General features: G+C 42.2%; 2 protein-coding genes across 4 annotated transcripts in view; one reads left to right on the forward strand and one right to left on the reverse strand.

Annotated features, from left to right (window-relative positions):
- Positions 1 to 13,348, reverse strand: part of PLGRKT (plasminogen receptor, C-terminal lysine transmembrane protein) — a 264,275-nt gene that overhangs the window by 148,797 nt on the left and 102,130 nt on the right. The window lies entirely within an intron of this gene.
- Positions 1,445 to 13,348, forward strand: part of PDCD1LG2 (programmed cell death 1 ligand 2) — a 59,848-nt gene continuing 47,944 nt past the window's right edge. For all 3 annotated transcript variants that reach the window (XM_011988389.1, XM_011988391.1, XM_011988390.1), the window contains exon 1: positions 1,445 to 1,725. The gene's annotated coding sequence lies outside the window, so the exon portion shown is untranslated. The remainder of the gene's footprint in view (positions 1,726 to 13,348) is intronic.

The raw sequence follows: 13,348 nt of genomic DNA on the forward strand, positions 1-13,348 counted from the left end.
TAAATGACAAGTTGATGGGTGCTGATGAGGTGATGGGTGCAGCACACCCACATGGCACAAGTATACATATGTAACAAACCTGCACGTTACGCACATGTACCCTAGAACTTAAAGTATAATAATAATAAAAAGAAAAGAAAAGAAAAGAAAAAATCCTCTGTCTGAGTGTTCAGCCCCACATCTCTGCTGATCCTACCCCTACAAGCACAAGGAAAAGGGCAGAAGGCAGCAGGAGAAGGATTGATCATTCAGGCCTATATTCAAGTTGGCCTTTTCTTGCGATGTGGTTTTAATCTCACCAGTCACAAGCCTCAGGGTATAGTGGGGCCACCAAGGTCAGAGTTCAAATTCAGCCATGCAACTAAGGCAACTTTGCTTGATCTTGGTCCTGTTTTCTCATGTGTAAAACGGGTCTAACTCTAAACCACACATTGCACTGAGAATGAAATGAGGCACTATGAAATGAAGTGAGGTTGGTTGAATAATGTTCCCCCCAAATTCGTGTCTACTGAGGACCTCAGAATGTGACTTTATGTGGAAATAGGGTCTATGCAGATGTAGTCTAAATGAGGTCATACTGCATTAGGGTGGGCACTAATCCAACAGATGGTATCCTCATAAGAGGAGAGGAATATAGAGATACACACAGAAAAGAAAGTTATTTGAATATGGAGGCAGAGATTGGAGTGATGCAACTATAAGTCAGGGAGTGCCAAGGACTTGAGGTCATGTGTTACAGAAGCCCTAGGAAATGAGTAAATTTCCTGGCACAGCACTAAGACATGCTGATATTCTTCATTCCGTCCCTTTCCCCTATTCCTAAATGTGCTCCAGGGACACTGGAGAAGCTGGAGCACATTTAAGAATAGTGGAAAGAGAGGGAAATAAAGGGTGCTAAAAACTCTCAAGGGATGTTAAAAAAAAAAAAAAAAAAACTCCCAACAAACTATGTATTGAAGGAACATACCTGAAAATAGTAAGAGCCATCTATGATGAACCCATGGCCAACATCTCACTGAAGGGGCAAAAGCTGGAAGCATGCCCCTTGAAAACCGGTACAAGACAAGGCTGCCCTCTCTCACCACTCCTATTCAACATACTATTGGAAGTCCTGGCCAGAGCAATCAGGCAAGAGAAAGAAAGAAAAGGCATCCAAGAGGGAAGAGAGGAAGTCAAACTACCCATGTTTGCAGATGACATAATTTTATATCTAGAAAATCCCATAGTCTCAGCCCAAAAGCTCCTTCAGCTGGTAAACTTCAGCAAAGTTTCAGGATCCCACATGAACACACAAAAATCACTAGTATTCCTAAACACCAACCATAGCTAAGCCGAGAGCCAAATCAGAAATGCAATCCCATTCAAGACAAACTGCTAAAAGCAAAACCAAAACTTTCCAAATAAGCCAGGCTTTCGTCAGTTCCTCAGAACTAGTTCTGGTTTGACTCACTCTCATGTTATGGCAAACTTTAAACTGAATGAACAATTTTTCTTCTCTCAGTGAATATATCTTAACGCCAAATTCTGAGTGCTTTTTTGTCACCCATCCCCATATGTCCCAGCTAGAAAGAATCCTGGGTTAGGAGCTACTGCATGTTGATGGTTTTGTTTTTCCTTTTGGCTGTTCATTTTGGTGGCTACTATCAGGAAATCTAACACAAACAGCAACTGTTTTTTGTTGTTTTCTTTTGCATCTTTACCTGTGGAGCTGCGACAAGTCCTCATGTGAGTAACGAGTGGGTTGAGATACTCTCATACTGTTTATGTTGTGGACCATGATGAGGCTGCCAGGGTGGGGAAAAGGTGGCCTACTTTCTCTCCACACCATTTGAGGCAAGAGACATTCTGCCTCAGAAATTGTGCTGAGGGGCACAAATAAGCTAATGTCCTCCTGCCCCCAGATTTCTCTCACTTGTCCCTATGCATATTATTCTTGCTGCTCACTTTTATAAGGTGAGATATTTTCTGCATCAAATATGTGCACTGTAAAATAATTTAACTATTCTTAAGATTGTCTCTCAGCTTAGAGTTTTCAGAGGCTTAATGGTGAAGAACTTAAAAATCTGTTTTCCTCTGACTGACATCTGTTTGTGATTATCCATTTAGCAGACAGTGATCACTCCAGGCTGGGCTTTGTTTACAAGCTATGCCTAAGAGTCAGCTGTTGGTGCGGGGGTGGGGGCGGGGGAACAAAAACAAAAAACCCAAAACTATTATCTTAATAACTTGTAGAGGTAATCATTACTGAACAAAAGCATGATTTGGGGACTATGGAAAGGCTTATTTTTTCCACATAAAATGATCAGAGAAAAGGTAGAAAAATTAAAGAGAACTGCAATAATTGCTACTGATTGCTCAGCACCTGGGTGCACTGAGTAGAAGAACAATGACAATGGGTTCATGTGGAGGAGATGGAGGTGGAGAGGCTAAGCTTGAGTGAGATTACCGACTAATCAGGACTTTTAACCCTAAAATACTACGGCTCTGAGGGGCAGGGAGTGAGAGACCTAAACTGACAAAATGCAGAGTAAAAATATTCAGTGTGAGCAGTAACGAGACAGTTGTATCAGAGTCAAATACGGAGTTGGCCTGGATGTCCTCCAAGCTCCTTTCCAAGCCTAAGATTCTATGAGTGGATGAACAATCCTGCTCCTGCTGCTCTTGCCACTGGAACCTGATCTATGCGCCTTCATTACTTGAGCTCTCCCCATCAGTAGGCTCTTTGTTGTCTGCTGCTTCAGGGTGTCTTCTCCCCAGATTTCTCCTGTTTGTGAGCTTTTCCATTGAACTGGAGCTCCTCACAGGCAAGAAGCACACCTTTAAGGTTCTCTGAGTCCCAAGTTGCTAGTGCAGTGCCTGGCAATACACATAGGTGCTTATTGGGTGCTTGCCGAATTGTCAAATGGATTTATGTGATGAAATGTCAGGAGAATCACTAGAAATGAAATGTTTGTGTAATGGACAGGGGGAAGTTTGAGGCTGATTTGAAAAAGGAGATGGTAGAGATAGTATTATGGGTCATGCTTCAGAGTATATTTGCTTTACAATACATTGGACAGCAACCAATAGATTGTTGTGTGTCATTTTAATTCCACATACTAATGTCCAAATGTGTCATACGTCTTAATTGTTGCATACTTGGGTTACTCTGCAAAGGGGCAACTGCAGTATCACCTTCTCATGCCACACCCTGCTCCACTGTAGCTGGGCTTGATAACCTTCAAATCAATCCACAGAAGTCCAAGATAGACAAAGGCGTCTGAAAGGTTATCTAGCCCCAGTACCTCTGATGCCTTCCAGCTGTTTCTAACACACCTGTGGGCTGACTTCCAGTTCTTAGTCTTCACAGCTCCCTATGATGAACTGCCCCTGCTTTGAGGGATTTTCCTGCGTTGCCTCAGAAGTACTGCTCTGGGGGAGCTTCTGATACTCTTCTGACCACCTTGTCTCTGCCTTCCTCACTGGTCCTCTGTTCACACTCTCCAAATTTTGGGACATTCCTGAGTTCAGATCTTTTCTTTATAATCTTTCTTTTTATATTCTCCCCATCAGATGGTTCGTTCGTTCCTCAATATCAACTAACATTTCCATATTAGAAATAACTTCCTTATCTTTAGCCCTAAATTTTGTCCCACACTCTGGACCTATAATTTTTTGGAACACTTATGCCTTGCCCAGACTAAAACCAAACTTACTGTCTTCCCTCTAAAATCAGCTCCCGATCTTCTATTTCTCCCTGCCATCCCTTGCTCTCCCATGGCTCCAATATTGTCTTGCTGATCTGGCCTTAAAACCACAGTCAATCTTGTTGCTTTTCTCTTTGTCTCTTTTGCATGGCTGATCAGTAGTGAATTGTTTTGTCAATTGTCTTATATATTTCTTCTTTCTCTTCCTTGCTTCCTTTTTCTGACCTGAAGTTAGGGCCCTGTTACCAAACATCTAGACGAATACAGTGACTCCCTAATTGAGTGGCTGTCTGCCAATTCCATCCACCCTCAATTCTATACTGAAAAAAAAATTAGATTTAATCTTTTTCAGATACTCCTTTGGTATTGTCACTCTGTTTTTTGAGTGACTGCCACTATCTATCTACCCATTGGCAGCTCTACCTGGCATTAAGCCCTTGACATTCTCAACCTAAGTGTCCAGTCAAATTACTCTGTTCATTGTCCCCTCAACATGCCTGTGCATTTGCACCTCTGAGACTGCTTCTGAGTCAGCTATGCAGTGCCCTTTAGAATAGCTTCAACCCCAAATCCTACCAGTGCTTCAAAGGCCCAGTTCAAATCCTACCCCTCTGGGAAGTCTCCCTTCCTCTAGTCAACTTCTAGGGCTTTTGCAATTTTATCACTTGTTTTATATCAGTTTTACTATTTTTCATGTATGAGAGTTTTAACCTTCCAATTATTGTACAATGTCTTTAAGGGCAAGGGCCCTTTTTTAGAGGAAACCCTCTAGGAATTCTCCAATGATGGATTCTTCTATGAATTCTCACAACTTTCTAATATAAAGGCTTATAAAAAGTGGGAACTCGTTGTTTATTGCTTAAAAAATTGAGATTTAATTTGAACTTAAGTGCTCCATTAAATTCAGTAGAATAGCATCTTAAGGCTACTGGTAGTCTATCCATGCCACAAATGGTTTAGAGATCAAATAATTACTCATATACCTATGAAAGCAGAGTACTGGCTCTAAGATCCCCCCAAAACTCAAATACCCATTAGGTTTGGCAGGCAACAAAAATAAGTGAATCCATCTAGGTCTAATACAATGGAGAATGGTAGGACCTGGGGCAAACTCTGCATAACTTGCCCAAAGGCATTCAAATTCAGATTATGTTCAGACATTGCTAATTACAATTACTGTCTTAGACACTTGGCTTCAAAACAGTGGTTAGTTCAGGTATTTCAGATCAATTGGGTATGTATTTATCTAGGTCTTTATGGATAACCAGGGCTCTACTAGACACTGGGAGAGGGAAGAGGCAAATGGGATAAGACTGTCAGTATTTAGCAAATAATGAAGTATTTTACAAACATAATCCTTTAGGCTGGTTATTATTACACAAAGGGAATGATTTGCTAGGATTCTTGAGATATTTTCATAGAATGTCTATGCCTCACTTATTGCACAGACCAGAGAATTCCATAAAAGCACTGGCTGTGTCTTATTCACCTTTGTATACTAGAGCTTGGCACATAGTAAATACCAAGTAAATGTTTTGAATGAAAGAAAGAGATCATTAAAGCTTCAGCACTACAATTATTTGTATTTCATCTATCAATTTGGAATAGATCTCCACAAACAGTAGATATGGCAAGAAACTAGGCCTATAGCAACCAAGAAGTGAAACTGCTAGAACCTACCATCATTTTTGATCCTCTTGCAAATTTTGCTTGAAAAAAATTTCCTCATTTTTCTGTTTACGAACTTATCCCCAGAATTTACAGATGTTTCCTTGATTTCTCTGGAAAGATACAACTTCCTAATGCAATTGAGTAAATTGATACTTTTATGTAGAAATAAGCAGAATAAGCTGGGCAAGGTAGCCCACAACTATAGTCCCAGCTACTTGGGAGGCTGGGGCAGGAGGATCACTTGAAGCCAGAGTTTGCTTGAGGCCAGGAATTTGAGGCTGCAGTGCTCTATGATCACACCTGTAAATAGCCACTACACTCCAGGCTGGGCAATGAGTGAGACCTAGTCTCTAAAAAAAAAAAAAAAAAAAAAAAGACAAAATAAGATCAAAATTGAGTATGAACTGATAAATACAAAGCAGACAAGAAATATCCTGAAAGGCACAATAGTTCTGCAGACATTTGCTTGGGAATCTCAGGGGAGGATTTTTGAAGGAAGTGGCCCTGAGTGAGTCTTAAAAAATGGGTATATTTTTACCAGGTGAGATCTTATTGAAGTTCGTGAGAGGAGTGGTCATATAGGAATTCATGGGATTTTTAGACCAAAGATTACCACCCTTATAAGTGATAACGACAATGAATGTGAAGAATGTTTACCACTTGCAAAGTATTTTTTACATACCTTATCCAAGTTCCCACAAGCATTTCTGTTCACTACCTGTGGTTTGGTCAAGAGACCCAGATATTAGAGAACTTGTTGATTTCTAGTTTCTAATTCCGCCCAATACTATTAAGATGAAAATGGACAGCCACATAGGAATAGACATCAAGAAATGTATTTACAAAACACAAGTGAATTTTAAAAGGGGAGACTAAAGAGGTGGCATGGTTGTTTGAACATGTTCATTTTGTTTCCTGGAGAAAAGTCAGCACAATGCTCATTCAGCTAAAGAAGTGTTGGTGTTACAGCTCTTTTAGTCCACCATTCGGCAGGTCCTGAGTTCTTGTCCCTTGTCCAGAAAAAATGAGGTATGCGGACAACTGGAGGGTGATCAAGGCAGAGAGGAGCTTCAATGAGTGACAGAACAGCTTTCAGGAGCTTTCAGGGGACCCAAAGTGGCAGGTGGTCCCAACGAGTGTTCAGCTCTCAGCAGAGAGGAGACCCACAATGGATAGCTCCTTACCACAGGCAGGTCATCCCAGAGAGTTGAGGAGACCCAAGCCGGGCAAGGTGGCTCACACCTGTAATCCCAGCACTTTGAGAGGCTGAGGCGGGTAGATCACAAGGTCAGGAGTTTGAGACAAGCTTGGCCAAGACGGTGAAACCCCATCTGTACTAAAAATATGAAAAATTAGCCAGGCGCAGTTGTGCATGCCTGTTGTCCCAGTTACTCAGGAGACTGAGGCAGGAGAATCACTTGAACCCGGGAGGCGAGGTTGCAGTTAGCTGAGATGACACTACTGCACTCCAGCCTGGGTGAGATAGCAAGACTCCATCAGACGGGGGCGGGGGGGGTGGGGAGAGAGAGAGAGAGAAAGAGAGAGGAGACCTGAAGTAAGCAGCTCCTTCCCACAACTGGTAGTCCCAATGTCTGTTCAAGTCTGGCTGAGTCCGGGTTTTTTTGTTTGTTTGTTTGTTTGTTTTGCTTTTTTGAGATGGAGTCTCACTCTGTCACCAGGGCTGGAGTACAGTGGCGCGATCTCAGCTCACTGCAACCACTGCCTCCTGGGTTCAAGCGATTCTCCTGCCTCAGCCTCCCAAGTAGCTGGGATTACAGGTGCCCGCCACCACACCCAGCTAAATTTTTTGTATTTTTAGTAGAGACAGGGTTTCACCATGTTGGCCAGGGCTAGTCTCAAACTCCTGACTTCGTGATTCGCTGGCCTCGGCTTCCCAAAGTGCTAGGATTATAGGCATGAACCACCGTGCCCGGCCGAGTCCAGGGTTTTTACAGGCTCAGAAGGGAGAAAGTGTGTGCTGATTGGCCCATGGGCAGCCATGGAAGGGCCCGGACAAAGCACTGTAAGTTCTTACCACAGGCTGTAGACTCCACCCACAATTGGCAACCTGGCCCCCAGGCTTTGGGCCATCCCTGGCTTGAAGGTTGGGTTTCACCAGGGACCTAACCCCTTTCTGCCAAGGAACCTGTCTGCCTCTTGCCATCAACATACTGTCCATGACACCCAGGCTGTTCGTGCCAAGGGGTGCCTGCAGGCCTGCCCTGAGCCACCCTCAGCCCCTGCTCAGCCTCCCTCCTGTGCTTGTCAGCACTCAACATCCGGAAGAGGTCGAGGCAGCAGGGGGCTAGTGTGTCAGCACCACCCTGAGCACCCACATGCCTGGCGGGGTTGTGACAGCACCTAGGCTTGTCTACAACTTTGCTTCACCCAGTAGCAGTCGCCAGGACTGGGGAGAGGCCAGGGAGCGGGAGCAGCCACCTTCAAGCTCGTGGGAGCAGGGGACTTCCTGGGCCCCTGAGAATACAGATGCCTGGGTCCAAAGCCACAGCTGGGCAGCTGCAGTGGTGCCTGGGAGCATGGGGCTCCCACCCTGCCAACTCAGTAGGGGGTGGGACTCCCACCTGTTCTTGGCCCCCCTGGCCACACCTCCCCTGCTGCAGCTACTCTAAATGGGCAGGTGCTGCCATCACTGTGAGCTATGATTGTGCCACTGACTCCAGCCTGGGCAACAGAGAGAGGCCTATATGGTATATTAGATGGTAATACAGATTTGGGGAATAAAAGATAACTGAGGATTGTTGGGAATGCTGGGGTAGGGTTGGAGCGCTCTTGCAATTTTACGTAAGACAGTCTCAGGAGAAAGAACAATGAAAGTGTCCAGGTAGAGGCACATGTACACTGGCAGCAAGGTCCTCCCTTAGGGATTGGATCTGTGGAAGAAGCCACACAGGCCTGGAAGCAGGCTTAAGGCCATTCAGACTGGGAATTCCAGTGTTTCAAGGACAGACTGCAATGGATGGTGGTTGGTAGGTCAAAGGCTCCAGATAACACCTCTCAGCCTTGCAAACACCTTACCCTCAGGAAGAAAGATGGGCACAGTGGGGTCCTCTAAAGCATGGGGTCCAAGACAGAGGGCCCTCTTGTCTTGGCTATTGAAAAAACTGGGTTTTACACTGAGTGAAATGTTGAGCCATTAGAAGGTTTTAAGCAGATATGGTTTGACTTTTATTTTTTAAAAACCACTCTGGCTGCAGAATCAACTGCAGGAAGGCAAAATTGGAATCAGAATCCAGTTGTCAGACTACTGCAGAAATCACCATGAGAGATGACAATGACTCTGACTGATATGGAAGCAGTGGAGCTGGTGAGAAATGGTCAGATTCTGGATATATTTGAAGGAAGGGCCAATAGGGTTTGTTAATGAATCAGACGTAGAATGAGAAAAGAAAGGACTCAAGATGACTCCAAGGTTCTTGTCCTTCACCTCAATAAGTGGGGGATGGAGCAGAGGAAGGCAAGACTAGAAGGTAAAAATAGCAGTAAGAAGGCTCTGCTATGGTATGAGAAGAAATGATAAGAAGCTGAATTAAGGTGATGGCAGTGGGGTAGAAGAAAGGAGAGCCATCATGCAAAAAGTATCCAGGAGGGAGAATTAGCAGGAGTAGGGGATGGACCATATTTGCGAGATGAGAAATGCAGAGGTCTAAGATGACCCCCAAGATTCTAGCTTAAGGTGGGTGTTGTTACTATTAGCGTAATAGGAAAACAAGGCACAAAGACTTTTCAAAATTTGTCCAAGGTGTTAGAGGCTTACAATTTGTAAAACCAGGATTAAACCCAGATGTGTCTGATTTTTAGAGCCTGAGCTCTTACCCATTTCATAAACCATATTTTCCCTAGAGGAGGATTAGTAGGAAAGGAAGCTACTTGTTGGAAAGTATCTTTGTAACAGTGTCTGTTCCTCAGTTTGCTCAAGGAGACAGTGTGCCAGGAAAGTCCCTGTGGAAGGGCAAGGAAGAACGGGAAGTTAAAGCCAGTGGCGGGTGATCCAGGAGTCTTTTCTGTTGCTAGACCTGTTACCTGCTGTCCTTTCATGATTTAAAAATAAGAATGCTGGCAAGTGCCAGGCCTGTTCGTGCAGCTTAAGATGATACCTTTCTTGGATATATTTGCATTTTGATAAGGAAAGGTATCTTCAGGTCAAGCTAAGGGATGACATGAGCATTTCCCTGTGGAAAGCACTAAGATCTCCCTTTCTAAAATAAAAACAAGAATACAGCTCACTGAGGACCTTACATTTCCCTCTAGCTACTGACTCATTTCTCTTCTCCTTTCTATAGCACTCTTCTTGAGAGAGTTGCCTATATTTGTCACCACATCTTTACCCATTCTCTTTTGAACCAATTCAAGCTTTCATCTGTACAAAACTCGCTGATACTGTGCTTGTCAGGATCATCCATGACCTCCATACTGCTTAATGCAACTCTCAAGAGTATTTGGCTCTACTGATCACTCCTTTGTAGCCCTGTGTTTTAAAATATAGGTTTTATTATTATTTAGGTATGGTGAGGTCAACATATCAGGAAATGACTGCCATTGAAAAAAGTATGTTGAATTCACAGATCCCAAGAGAAGGGAGCACACCATGCCACAAGGGGCCACATGGGGAAGCACCAGGGTCAGCTGGGAGGGGGATAGGGGGTGGGCAAGATCTTTATTGTGGTTTCAACAGGAAGAAATGTGTGAGGCAGGGTGAGTGGAGTTAGGATTAGCTAATATGAATAATTTCAGCAGGCTCTGGGGCATAGGGGCTCTCCCTAGTCTTCTGGTACTTGGCCCTGAGGTGATTAGGGCAGGTGCATAGTGTTGGGAATGTGAAAGCCTCCAATAAATGAGGCAGTTGTTGGTATGGGCTCTGGAATGGGTTGGTTTGCATTTGAAAGGTGTGCTCATGAGCAAGTGGTTTACCCTCTCTTAGAGGTTAGAATTGGCTAACCCTGGGAGGGGCAGTCCCTTCAGGGTCAGCAAGACCCCAAGTGTCAAAGCATCAGGATACAGAAAATAAAATGCATGGATAATACACACTGCCATTTGTCTTTGTATCCTTCCTCTCAGTCTTCTCTGCTGGTGACCTCTCCTCACAAAGATCTATAAATGTTGAAATATCCCATGTCTCAGTCCTTGGGTACTCCCTTTCCTATCTTTCCATATGTGATGTAATGCAGATATCTATGACTTTAAATCTTTAACACTTCCGCATTGATGACTCCTAAATTTACATCTCTACCCCAACTGCCTACTAAACACCTCCACTTGGATATCTAATAGGCATTTCAAACCAAATCTACACCAAACAACTCTTTTTCCCCTTCCATAATTTGCTTCTCCCTCAGGCTTCTTCATTTTAATAAATAGCATCTCCATTGCCCTAGTGACTCAAGCCCCAAACTTAGGAATTTTCCTAATTTCTCTATTTTTCTCAAACTATATATCCAGCCTGTCAGCAGTTCCCTCAGGTCTTTTTTCAAACTATAGAAAGCCTAAATAAAGGAAAGACATACTGTATTCATGAATTGGAAGACTAAATATTATTTAGCTGGCTGTATTCCCCCAAATTGATCTATGGATTCAATGCAATCCCTACCAAGATTCCAGCTTCCTTTGTCTGCAGAAATGAGCAAGTTGACCCTAAAATTCATTTGAAAATATAAGTAAGCCAGAATAGCTCCCTAAAAAAAAATCTTGAAAAAGACTAACAAAGTTGGAGGACTCACACTTTCCAATTTCAAAACTTACTACAAAACTACAGTAATCAAGACTGTGTGGTACTGACATAGGATAGACATATAGTTCAATAAAATAGAATCAAGAGTCCAGAACTACATCCTTATATATATGATCAATTAATGTTTTGCAAGGGTGCCAATACAGTTCAATAAGGAAAGAATAATTTCATCAACAAACTGTACAGGCACAACTGCATGCCCATGATCAATAGAACAAATTCGGAACTAAAGTTCTTATATTTAGATTTTTGATCCATTTTGTTTAACTTTTGTTTATGGTATGAGGTAAGGCTCCAAATTTGTTCTTTTGCATGTGGACATCCAGTTGTACAATTGCTCCATTTATATTTATCTTAGCAGAAAATACAGATGTAAATCTTGTGACCTTGACTAGGCCATGGTTTCTTAGATGTGACACCTAAAGCACAACAATAAAAGAAAAAAGTAGATAAATTGGATTTTTTTTACTTAAAATCAATTTGTGTTTTAAAATTAAATAAAATAAAAATTAAAACATTTATGCTTCACAGGATTCTATCAAGAAACTGAAAAGACAATGTGCAGAATGGGAGAAAATATTTCCAAATCATATATTTGACAAATAGTTTGGCAATTCTTCAAAAAGTTAAATATAGAGTTACCATTTAATTCAGCAATTCTACTCCTACATATGTACCCAAAATAATTAAAAGTATACATAGGAAAAGACTATATACGAGTTTTCACAGCAACATTATTAATAATAGCCAACAAGCAGAAACAATCCAAATGACCATCAACTGATGAATGGGTAAGTAAAATGTGGTATATCATACAATGGAATATTATTTAGTCACAAAAAGGAATGCAGTACTGATATGTGCTACAACACAGATGAGCCTTGACAACATTATGCTCAGTGAAAAAAAGCCAGCCACAAAAGTCCACATATTGTATGATTCTGTTTTTATGAAATATCCAGAATAAGCAACTGATAGAGACAGAAACTAGATTAGTGGTTGCCAAAGGCCACACGGAAAGGGAAGGGGAAACAGGAAGTTTCTGCTAATGGGTAAGGGGTTCCTTTTTAGGGTAATGAAAATGTTCCAAAATTGGATAATAGTGTTCGTTGCACAACTCTGTGAACATACTAAAAACCACTGAGTCGTGCATTTTAAAAAAGTCTGTGTTTTAAACATATATACACACATATACATATATAACCCTCTTTCATATCAGTTATACTTTAATAAAGCTGTTGAAATTTTTTAAATAAAATTTTAAAACAAAGAAAAAATATATAAACTCACCAACAGACCACTTCTCACCTCCACTAGCCCCGCTACTCTAAGTTATCAGCATTTCTGCAAACGCATTCCTAACTGATCTCACTGCTTGGAATCTTGCCAGCAACCTCTCCCTCCCAGCAATATTCTATTGCCTGCACCAAAGCTGAGTTGTCTTTTAATGATGTAAATGAGGTTCTATCATTCTTCTGATCCACACCCTCCACTGCTTTTCATCACACTCAGAGCAGCTCTGCCGTTACCTGATTTAGATGTATGGCTCCAACAGATTTCCCTTGAAGAAATGATTCCATGGCTGATAAAAGGTGGAAAGCCTCCTTGGTCTCAAAACCATTATCAGATTAGCTGTGTGCCCTTTCCTCAACCATAAGAAGTCCATGGATAAAGAAAGCTTCAGAGCAAAGGAGAAAGCATGGGAGGAAGAGCAGGACGAAGGTGGGGCATCTGCAGCCCCCACCCTCATCAGAGCCAGTTCCCTACTCTCCCTGTCTAAACCTCTTAGTAAGAGGTAGTTCAAGTGATGGGCAAACTCAATTCCAGCACTCAAAAGCACTTGACTACTTTGCTCAGTTAACTAGCAAGTATTTCTTGAGAATGTAGCTCTGTTCTATGGAGCCTTATTTTCAACTGTCAGACTCCCAGACATCCAGTCCAGGTAAAGAAGATGGTGTCCAATTATTCATTTGACAAACAAATTTGGGGTTCAAGGGCCAGCTATTGAAAAAAGCTATGGAAAACTTCATGAGACGTGCAGGTAACTGCCAATATGTGTGGTTCACAAGGACTGGTTCATACTCAGAAAAGGCCATTAAAAAAGAAAGAAGAACTTCTCATTTGGATTTATAAAGAGTGTCTTACTTACCCTTAATTTATATCTTCTCTTCTCCAGGAAATCAACCTATAACTTCTCCTCTCAGCTCCACTCTACCACGGTCTGTCACCTTCCCCAAACAATGTG

This window comes from Mandrillus leucophaeus, unplaced genomic scaffold (genome assembly GCF_000951045.1).
Source record: "Mandrillus leucophaeus isolate KB7577 unplaced genomic scaffold, Mleu.le_1.0 Scaffold329, whole genome shotgun sequence".
Taxonomy (NCBI): Eukaryota; Metazoa; Chordata; class Mammalia; order Primates; family Cercopithecidae; genus Mandrillus; species Mandrillus leucophaeus.